Raw genomic sequence first — 11,777 nt, forward strand, 5'->3', positions numbered from 1 at the left:
CCATGTGCTTCCTTCTTTATCAACCATGCTAGCAAAGGAAAGCATTTACTCAATCCAAAAGGAGAATTTAAATGTATACATTTTGTTGAGTCTCTTTTGGGTGAAGGGAGCCAGGAAAAAAATCACCTGCTTAATTCTACTTTTCTCAACCTAATATTAAATGACCTTCTTTTCATTCCTTGGTCCTCCACATTTGGGAGACCACTATTTGATCGCTTCGGGTGTACCATGGACCTCTAACATTTGTCTAAGTCGCTGAAGACTAAACTTTAAAAATTTAACACAATAATTCTATAGTTGTTTTTTTTTAACTATCTTTGAGGTTGATCCAGAAGGAAGTGGAGAACTGCACAGTTATTAGATATATTCAGGCCCATTCTAACAGCCCATTCTAACTGTTCAGGCAGATGCATTTTTTTTCTTTCAGAATTCTTTCAGAATGACCTCATAATTGAGCTGCCCCTGTAGGCTCAGCATTGAGGAATAATGAGTTTTTGAATGATGAGGAGGACGTGTTTTGAAACAGAAGCAAATAGTGCTGATTATTTACAATGCTACCATCAGGGGAATCTAAGCTAGAATGGTTAGGAATGCTCCTGTGCCTGGAGCTGGGGATGGCCATTGCCAAGAGTCCAGAGTGGCAGTGGCCTTTTCTAACTCTCCTTGCTCCCATTTTTCCCTTACATGAGTAACATGCTAATTGTTGGGTAGCAGAGAGGCCAGCCCAAGCTGATTAAAAAAGTTTGGCTTAGTGACAATTTAGTTCAGTTCTATTTCTCCTAAATGATACTTCTGTTGTTTAAGGGAAAAAGGCATAGGTAGGGGAACTATCCTATCCTTAGTTATCACTAGTAACTTAGGCTTAGGGACCTCTCTGTAACCAAACATAGTTTTTTTAAAAAAAGATTTTATTTATTCGTTCATGAGAGACAGAGAGAGGCAGAGACATAGGCAGAGACATAGGCAGGCTCCTCAGAGGGAGCCCAATGTGGGACTTGATCCCAGAACCCTGGGATCACGCCGGGAGCCAAAGACAGATGCTCAACCGCTGAGCCGCTCAGGCATCCCAATAGCCAAACATAGTATTAACTGCAGTAAATCTGATGCCTCCTAGACCCTTCTCACTCATATTTTGTGTGAAAAGACCCGCAATGCTTTCTGACATTTGGATTCAGTGTCTTGACTATTAAATATAGTTTGAACATTGTGCATAATCTTAGATCCACCGGTGGGCAAGTATTTCCCTTGATCATAATTTGTGTCAAGGGAATGTTATTTCAGGAAACCGATTCTTAGGCCTTAAAGATCATCAAATCTAGTCCCCCACTGAGCCTGGAATATCCCTTCCAGGTTTTTCTGTGCCCCTTACCTCCCTCCAAGTGTGGAGGTAGCCTCTTGTCAGCTCAGATCTCTCCAGTGATATGGAGATCACTGTCACATAAGACAGCCCAATCCATCTTGAATAGCTCTGATAGACTTTTCATTGGGTGGAAATTTTTCTTCTAGTAGATTCAACTCATTGATTCAATGGGCATCAAGAGCTGCCTTCCAGAATGGGTCTGAACTATCCTACACATCACAAACCTATAAATACCCCTTCCTCCTCTTTGCAAAGCTCCCCCCTCCCCCTTCCCCACCGTTCAGTCTAAATATTCCTAGCTTTTGTAAATTTTCTTGTAAGAAGCCCCTGGCTTCTTCTCTAACTTAATCTCCTCCACATGGCCTTCTTTTCCTCAAACATGCACAGCATATTCCTGTCTCAGGGTCTTTATCCTTTCTCTTCCCACTACCAGAAATATTCATCCCTCAGATAATAGCAAGATTTGTTTCCTTACGTCATTTTGTTCAAGTATAAGTTCCTTAGAGAGGCCTTCCCTGACAATTGTGTCTAAAAGAACCCCGCCCCATCTCCATCACTATCCTTTTACCCTGATATATTTTTTTTTCATCATGGCACCACTCCCTGAAAGATTATATATCACACTGGAGAATATTCAGTCAAAACTTAAAGCTCTTTATCATGAGTTCTTTTTGTGCTCAAGTGCAAAATCATGTATTTACTGTATTGAATTTCATTGCGTTAAATTCTGTCCATCATTCTATTAAGTAAAATTATTTTTAGGATCTCAATTCAGTCATCCAAGATGCTGATAGTCCTCCCAACTTTATGTCATATCTAAATCTAGTAAGTGGGCTTTCTATATATACAAATCATCAGTGAAATCATTGATCAAGAAAGACTTCTATAGCATACCACCAGCAGATTACTTCTAACTCAATGCCTAAGTAAGAGTCCCTACAAATGCCTGGGTGCTCTCCAGATTTTCCGCCCACCATGTTTCCATATTTACCAATCTGGAAATCCTGTCAAAGAAGGAATTAAAGTTAGTCAAACATGCCTTGTTCTTAGTGAACCCATGTTGGGTCCCAAAGATCCTTCCTGGTATGGCAACCACTACAAATTCTATTTGGTTCACCTAAACCACCCCTTTACCATTCCATTTGACAGTCTTACTTGATATAAACATCATCACAAATTTATCATGTCCACAATCTAACTTTGTCATTTTTGAAAATGCAGGGTGGGGGTAATAGATTTTCTCAGTATCCCAGAATACACCCCTTGGAAGTGGTTGCTGGTTTTGCCTGTATTTAATACCTGCTCTTCATGCCTACCACACCCCCTCTGCTGTCTTTGCTTTTTGGGTTTTTGGTTTTTTGTCATATGAAAGTCAAAGGAGTAGAAGTACTCTGTTCTCTAACCCAGAGGTCTCCAAGCAGAGCCTATTGAAAAGGTGCATGAGATCTGTGCAAGCGATGAGTTACCTCCCTGGTCCAGGAGCAGGGCAAGCAGATGTGAGGCAGGCAGGGGAAGGGGGAAGGGGATGCCAGTGGTAAGAAAAGCCTGATTAGCAGCCCTGTTCACTTGTTTCTCCATTCCCCTGGCTTTAAATATACATATGCTGGGAACTCCTAAATTTATTCTCTAAACAAGCCCATGCCCCTGAATTCCACATGCATGTATATACCTCCAACTCAACATCTACACTTTAAATATCCAACAGATATCTTTTTTCTCTCTCTTTTTAAAATTGTAGTTGACATACAAGGATACATTGTTTTCAGGTGTGCAACACAGTAATTCGACCACCCTATATATTATGCTGTGCTCATCACAAGTGTAGCTGTCACCTGTCACCATGCAATGCCATTATAATACCATTGACTATATTCTTTATGCTGTATATTTTATCCCCATCATTTATTCATCCAGAAGCCCAGACCTTCCATACCCCTTCACCAATTTTGCCAATCCCCCCCCAAGACCCTCCTTCCTCTCTGGCAAGCATCAGTTTGTTCTCTGTATTTATGGGTCTATTTCTGCTTTTCCTTCATTCTTTTGTGTGTGTGTGTGTGTGTGTGTGTGTGTGTGTGAGAGAGAGAGAGAGAGAGAGAGATTAGGTTCCCCGTACAAGGGAAATCATATAGTATTTGTCTTCTCCGAGTTTCTTCATTACTATAATACCATCTAGATCTATCCATGTTGTCATAAATGGCAAGATTTCATTCTTTTATGACTGAGTAATATTCTGTTGTATACACACACATATCCACCCCCCCACACACATCTCCTTATCCATTTATCTATTGATGGATAGACTCAGGTTCTTCCAAATCTTGGCAATTATAAATAATATTGCAATAAACACAGGGATACTCAGTAGTGGAATTACTGAGTCATATGCTATTTCTATTTTTGACTTTTGGAGGAACCTCCATACTGTTTTTGACAGTGGCTATTCCAATGTACATTCCCACCAACAGTGTACTAGAGGTCCTCTTTTCTCCACATCCTCACCAAGACTTGTAATTTCTTGTCTTTTTGATTCCAGCCATTCTGATAGGTGTGAGGTGATAGCTGATTGTGGTTTTGATGTGCATTTTCCTTTTTTATGTATATTTTATTGGAGTTCAATTTGCCAACATACAGCATAACACGCAGTGCTCATCCCGTCAAGTGCCCCACTCAGTGCCCATCACCCAGTCACCCCACCCCCCACCCACCTCCCCTTCCACCACCCCTTGTTCATTTCCCAGAGTTAGGTGTCTCTCATGTTATGTCTCCCTCTCTGGTATTTCCCACTCATTTTCTCTCCTTTCCCCTTTATTTTCTTTCACTATTTTTTATATTCCCCAAATGAATGAGACCATATAATGTTTGTCCTTCTCCAGCTGACTTACTTCAGTCAGCATAATACCCTCCAGTTCCATCCACGTCGAAGCAAATGGTGGGTATTCGTCGCTTCTAATGGCTGAGGAATATTCCATTGTATACATAGACCACATCTTCTTTATCCATTCATCTTTCAATGGACACCAAGGCTCCTTCCACAGTTTGGCTATTGTGGACATTGCTGCTATAAACATCGGGGTGCAGGTGTCCCGGCGTTTCACTGCATCTGTATCTTAGGGGTAAATCCCCAGCAGTGCAACTGCGGGGTCATAGGGTAGTTCTATTTTTAACTCTTTGAGGAACCTCCACACAGTTTTTCAGAGTGGCTGCACCAGTTCACATTCCCACCAGCAGTGTGAGAGGGTTCCCCTTTCTCCACATCCTCTCCAGGATTTGTTGTTTCCTGTCTTGTTAATTTTCACCATTCTCACTGGTGTGAGGTGGTATCTCATTGTGGTTTTGATTTGTATTTCCCTGCTATTTATGAGGCCAACATCACCTTAATTCCAAAACCAGACAAAGACCCCACCAAAAAGGAGAATTATAGACCAATATCCCTGATGAACACAGATGCAAAAATTCTCAACAAGATACTAGCCAATAGGATCCAACAATACATTAAGAAGATTATTCACCATGACCAAGTAGGATTTATCCCTGGGATGCAAGGTTGGTTCAACACTTGTAAGACAATCAATGTGATAGATCATATCAACAATAGAAAAAAACAAGAACCATATGATCCTCTCCATAGATGCAGAGAAAGCATTTGACAAAATACAGCATCCATTCAAAACTCTTCAGAGTGTAGGGATAGAGGGAACATTCCTCAGCATCCTAAAAGCCATCTACAAAAAGCCCACAGCAAATATCATTCTTAACGGGGAAAAACTAAGATTCTTTCCCCGAAGATCAGGAACAGGACAGGGATGTCCACTCTCACCACTGCTATTCAACATAGTACTAGAAGGCCTAGCCTCAGCAATCAGGCAACAAAAAGAAATAAAAGGCATTCAAATTGGCAAAGAAGAAGTCAAACTCTCCTTCTTCGCAGATGACATGATACTGTACATAGAAAACCCAAAAGACTCCACCCCAAGATTGCTAGAACTCATGCAGCAATTCGGCAGTGTGGCAGGATACAAAATCAATACCCAGAAATCAGTGGCATTTCTATACACTAACAATGAGACTGAAGAAAGAGAAATTAAGGAGTCAATCCCATTTACAATGGCACCCAAAAGCATAAGATACCTAGGAATAAACCAAACCAAAGAGGTAAAGGATCTATACCCTAAAAACTACAGAACACTTCTGAAAGAAATTGAGGAAGACACAAAGAGATGGAAAAATATTCCATGCTCATGGATTAGAAGAATTAATATTGTGAAAATGCCAATGTTACCCAGGGCAATTTACACATTTAATGCAATCCCTATCAAAATACCATGGACTTTCTTCAGAGAGTTGGAACAAATCATCTTAAGATTTGGCTGGAATCAGAAAAGACCCCGAATAGCCAGGGGAATATTGAAAACCAGAGCCGGGGGCATCACAATGCCAGGTTTCAGGTTGTACTACAAAGCTGTGGTCATCAAGACAGTGTGGTACTGGCACAAAAGCAGACACATAGATCAATGGAACAGAATGGAGAACCCAGAAATGGGCCCTCAACTCTGTGGTCAACTAATATTCAACAAAGCAGGAAAGACTATCTGCTGGAAAAAGGACAGTCTCTTCAATAAATGGTGCTGGGAAAATTGGACATCCACGTGCAGAAGAATGAAACTAGACCATTCTCTTACACCAGACACAAAGATAAACTCAAAATGGATGAAAGATCTAAATGTGAGACAAGAATCCATCAAAATCCTAGAGGAGAACACAGGGAACACCCTTTTTGAACTTGGCCACAGTAACTTCTTGCAAGATACATCTATAAAGGCAAGGGAAACAAAAGCAAAAATGATTTGCATTTTCCTGATGATAAGTGATGTTGAGCATCTTACATGAGTCTATTGGCCATTTGGATGTCTTTGGTAGATATCTCAAGCTCAGTATGTCTAATATCAATGTTGATCTCTCTAAGGCATGATCCTCCTCCAATTTTTCCCATCTCAATAAATGGAATCAGTACTCACCTACTTATTCAGACCAAACATTGTGGAGTTATCCTTGGCTTTTCTCTCTTTTTTAACATCTTTCATCTACCCCATCAAAGATCTTGTTGACCCTGCCTTCAACGTATATCTAGAAAGTAACCCTGTCTGAGACACAAACATCTCTTACCTCTATTACTAGAGTAACCTCCACAATGGCACCCCTTGCTTGCATTCTTGTCTCCAATCATCTATTCAACACAGACTTATGAGAAGTCATAAGTCACTTGGTGCCACTTCTCTGCTCAAGACTGCTCAATAATGATCCATCTTAGAATAAAAGTCAAAGTTCTTGTTATAGCCTATTAGGCCGTCTATGATCTGGCTCTCCTCTACCTTTTTGAGCTCATCTTTTACTATTACCTATACTCTGAACTAGTTTCTTTCACGTTATTGCTATTTCTTAAAGATGCCAAGCATTATCTCTACATCAGAGCCTTTGTATTTTCTGAACTGTCTGCCTGAAATGGCCAGATATTTGCAGAGCTTGCCCTCACGCTTCATTCAGGTGTCTTCCCAATTGTCTTCTTGGCACCATAGCAGAAAGAACACATACATATACTCATTCCTGTTGGGTTACTCTCCGCCCCCTTACCCTGCTTCAGTCTATTTATCAATTATCACCATCTGACATATTTCTTTGGTTACTATCTGCCCCCCTCACTGAAAAAAAGGCCTCTTTCCACTTAAAAATTCATGTTTAAAAATCTGAGTTTCTCTACGACTTCCAGTACAAATCCTCTGGCCGACTTAAGAATCTTCCCAAATATTCCTCTGTCCAGATCATTTATAGTTGCAGTCAGAGTGGCATTTCAGAGAGCTTCCCAACCCTCTTGAATTGTGTTTTTGTAGAGTCTCATGCTATGGACTTGGACATCAGATTTTTCTCAGCCATCCCCCTTCTGGAGGTCAAAGACTTTCACTCTTTCTCTCTTTAGGTTTTTATCACTTCTACTTCCCAAATGATTCCCCCTGTTGGTTAGAATTAGGAGTAAAAGCCACAGTCCCTCTAGTTGTTTTTTCGGGGCTTGGGAAATTGGCAGCACAATTTTAATAACTTTTCAGCTGCTCTATGGTTATGTGGCCTATAACATCTCACATAGAATACCTATAATATCTATTCTCAGATTAAAATATTTCCAAATCCATGCATTTCTTAAAAAATAATATTTCTTTCAAAATACTATATCATAATGAAATAATAAATATATAAACTATATGCATACATTTCTTTAAAATGATGTAAGTGTAAAAATAAAATAATAAATATGGATAATAAGATAATATTTATTTAAAATAATGCATGCACATGGTATAAAATCAACTAATATAAACACAAATTGAATGAAAACTAAGATTACTTCCTTTTTTTTTTAACTAGTTCTCCAGGTACTCTCCAGAGGCAACCACTTTTTCCCAGTTCCTTGTGGACCCTTTCAAATAAAACTGCATTATTTGGGGGAAATGATCCACACCCATTGCTTTAAAAGAAAGTCAAACAATTCAGAAACAAAAATAATTTTTAAAATATCTAAAATAAAATGACACTACCCAGAGGTAACCATATTAATATTAAAATCCCTCTAGACTAGGGGATCCCTGGGTAGCTCAGCAATTTAGCGTCTGCCTTCGGCCCAGGGCGTGATCCTGGAGTCCCAGGATCAAATCCCACATTGGGCTCCTTGTGCGGAGCCTGCTTCTCCCTCTGCTTCTCCATCTCTCACTCTCTCTCTCTCTCTCTCATAAATAAATAAAATCTTTAGAAAAGAAATAAAATCCCTCTAGATTCAAGACATCTGTCTCTCCAATAGTGTATAAAGGGAACTTACTGTACATGTTATTTCATTTCCTGCCTTTTTCACTTAATGGAATGCCATGGGCTTCTTTCCATGTCAATTCTTATAGATTTAAGTGAATGTTAATTTAATATACACTATGGCTTTAACTCTCCTTCAAGAAGATATGCTCCTTTTTAAAAAAGATTTTATTTATCTATTTAGAGAGAGCATGAGCAGAGGGAGAGAGAGAATCTCAAGCAGACTTTACACTGAGCACAGAGCCTGACAGTGGGGCTCCATCTCATGAGCCTGAGATCATGACCTAAGCCAAAATCCAGAGTTGGAGGCTTAACCAACTGAGCCACTCAGGCTCCCCAAGATATGCTCCTTTTAGATAAGAGCAGCACCTTCTGCCTCCAGGCTTTAGGCTTGTCCCACTAAATTCCAATGAGTACTGTGATCCACATGTATTGCCCCACATTAGATCTTCAGGTCGGCTTTGTGTATAACATAAATCGAGTCATAGAAATTCCAAGATCTAAGTTTTATTTCCAGTTACTTTTCTAATCATTATTCTCAAGCAGAATTATTTGTTGTTGGGGATCCCTGGGTGGCTCAGAAGTTTAGCGCCTGCCTTGGGCCCAGGATGTGATCCTAGAGTCCCAGGATCGAGTCCTGCATCGGGCTCCCTCCACGAAGCCTGCTTCTCCCTCTGCCTCTCCCTCTCTCTCTCTCTCTCTCTCTCTCTCTCTCTCTCTCTGTCTCTCATGAATAAATAAAATCTTTAAAAAAAAGAATTATTTGTTGTTAGGGCCTTCAGAATCATATTGAAGGGTGAAAAATTATAAGTAAGTCTCATGGAACAATGTTTTGGAGAAGTATTTAGGTATCATTGATTTTTTTCTTAAGATTTATTCAGTTAGAAAGAAAGAGTGAGCAGGAAAGGCTCAGAAGGAGAGAGAGAGAGATAAAATCTTAAGCAGACTCCCTGATGAGCGTAGAACCTGACTGGGGTGGGGGGGGTAGCTTAATTTCATGACCCTGAGATGATGACCTGAACCAAAACCGAGAGTCAGACGCTTAGCTGACAGAGCCACCCAGGAGCCTCTCATTAATTTTTAACACATTTATTGAGCATCTATTATGTGACAAGCACTATTGTAGTGATGAACAAAAATCCTTGTCCCTGTGCAACTTATATTCTAGTGGGACAAGACAGTAACCAAAGATATGTGTCAGATGGTGATAATTGCTAAGAAAAGTGAAGCAGAGTAAGGGCAGAGAATGACCACAGGGGTGGGCATATGTGTGTGCTGTTTCAGTGATGGTATTAGGGATGGCTTTTCTAATGAGAAGACAACTAGAAAGAGACACAATGAAGTGAGGAGCAAATCCTGCAAAGATCTGGGGAAACAGCATCCCAAGCTAAGGGTTCAGAACATACAAAGGCCCTGATTTCAGGATATGCTCAACATCTTTAAGGAACAGCAAGGAGGTGCTTGTGGCTGGATCAGTGTGGGGAAAGTGGTAGGAAATGAGATGCAGAATGAACCAGAAGAGGATCACCAGCTGATGTGAATAATGTCAGGCGGGTTCAAAGTCTCCAATGAGCCGAGGCTAGGAGGAAATGTCTAGGATGGACACATGAGGCTTCATTAGTTATGTTCTGAGTATGAACAAAGTCAGGGGAGAGAGATCTTGCTTGGAATTGAAGGCACTATGCCTTCTTCTATCCTGTTGATAGAAGACAGGAACAGCAGAACTCCAAAGTTGTTGTCTTCTCTGAGAAAGACAATGAGCTTCAGACTGAAAAGGTTAGAAAAGAATTTTGGTGAGAGGCAGCAGAAGCCCAAAATTGAGATGAGAGTATAAGAGAACCCAAACTCATTTGAAACTCCTCGCCCAGATGGCTGTGTCCCCAGTGGAGAGAACTTAGGAAAAGGAGCTCATAGGCACACACACCCACACCCCCACACACTGAATGCTATGCTATCATGGCAGATTTTTAAGTAGGCTCCATGCCTGCCCAATGTGGGGCTTGAACTCATGACCCTGAGATCAAGAGTCACATGCTTTACTGACTGAGCCAGCCAGGAACCACTATCATGGCAGATTTTGAGGAATAAGACCAAATTAGAGAGGTCTATTTATCTATTAGATATTCAAGTGGAGGTATTGAGTTGGAGGTATATGAGTGTGGAATTTAGGGGCATGGGCTTGTTTAGAGAATAAATTTAGGAGTTCCCAGCATATGTATATTTAAAGTCAGGGGAATGGAGAAACAAGTGAACAGGGCTGCTAATCAGGCTTTTCTTACCACTGGCATCCCCTTCCCCCTTCCCCTGCCTGCCTCACATCTGCTTGCCCTGCTCCTGGACCAGGGAGGTAACTCATCGCTTGCACAGATCTCATGCACCTTTTCAATAGGCTCTGCTTGGAGACCTCTGGGTTAGAGAACAGAGTACTTCTACTCCTTTGACCTTCATATGACAAAAAACCAAAAACCCAAAAAGCAAAGACAGCAGAGGGGGTGTGGTAGGCATGGAGAGCAGGTATTAAATACAGGCAAAACCAGCAACCACTTCCAAGGGGTGTATTCTGGGATTCTGAGAAAAATCTACGGCAGCTACCTTAGCTGCTGGCAGATCCCCAGTCATTCCTTTAATTAAGCTGGACCTTCTATTGGTATTGCGAAATCATGACCTCTAGAGGGAAAACCTCACAAAAACGCTTTAGAGAAAATAAACTGTTCACCGAATCTGCTTTTCCAATTCAGGGAACTTCAACGAATAACCACAGAAAATATGAAAATCATGCTTCGCTGTCTTACAATGGCTAGTTTTAGAGGGGAAAGATGCAATAGGGTAGAAGAAGTGACACCTTTCCACACAGAGCAGAAGGAAAGGTCGCACCTGGGTCACGAAGTCGGTGAAGTGTCTGTTTCTTGGTTTTGGCCCAGGTGATGATCTCAGGGTGATGGGAATGAGCCCCACATTGAGCTCTGCACCCAGCACAGAGTCCACTCTCTCCCTCTGCCCCTCCTGCTTGGGTGCATGCTCTCTCTCTCTCTCTCTCTCTCTCAAATAAATAAATCTTAAAAAAAAAAAGGTGGGGGAAGTCACATTACCTTCCTATTATGTACCAAGCACCGTGCTCTGCTCTGTACGTGCATTAGCTCCATAATTAATCCTCCCAACAGCTCTGGGAGGTAGCAATTCTTGGACCTGTCTGTAACGATGAGAACGTGAGGCGCAGAGTTTAAACCACTTGCCCAGATGCATATATCTAGTTACGAGGTGGTAGAGACAGTAGTCCAGACTGGATTCCCCCAAGACCCCAAAGCCCGTGCACTCTCCTGTCCGAATGCTGCCCTGAGAAGGTACAGCAGAGAGATGCAGGGACCATGAGGGTGTAATCAGAGGCCACATCCTGAGGTTCTGGGATTCACAGTATTTATTACAGTTACCCACCTCTTTGAAATGTTGATTAGCTGTTGTTCCCAGTTTGTAGAGTGCTTTCATCCTTAAATCTTTAAAGGTTGGGGTTTTTTTCCCCTTAAATGGGACAACCACCATTTCACACCAAGCTGCAAACTATTTTCTACCC

The sequence above is a fragment of the Nyctereutes procyonoides genome, unplaced genomic scaffold, assembly GCF_905146905.1.
Source record: "Nyctereutes procyonoides isolate TBG_1078 unplaced genomic scaffold, NYPRO_anot_genome, whole genome shotgun sequence".
Classification (NCBI taxonomy): Eukaryota; Metazoa; Chordata; class Mammalia; order Carnivora; family Canidae; genus Nyctereutes; species Nyctereutes procyonoides.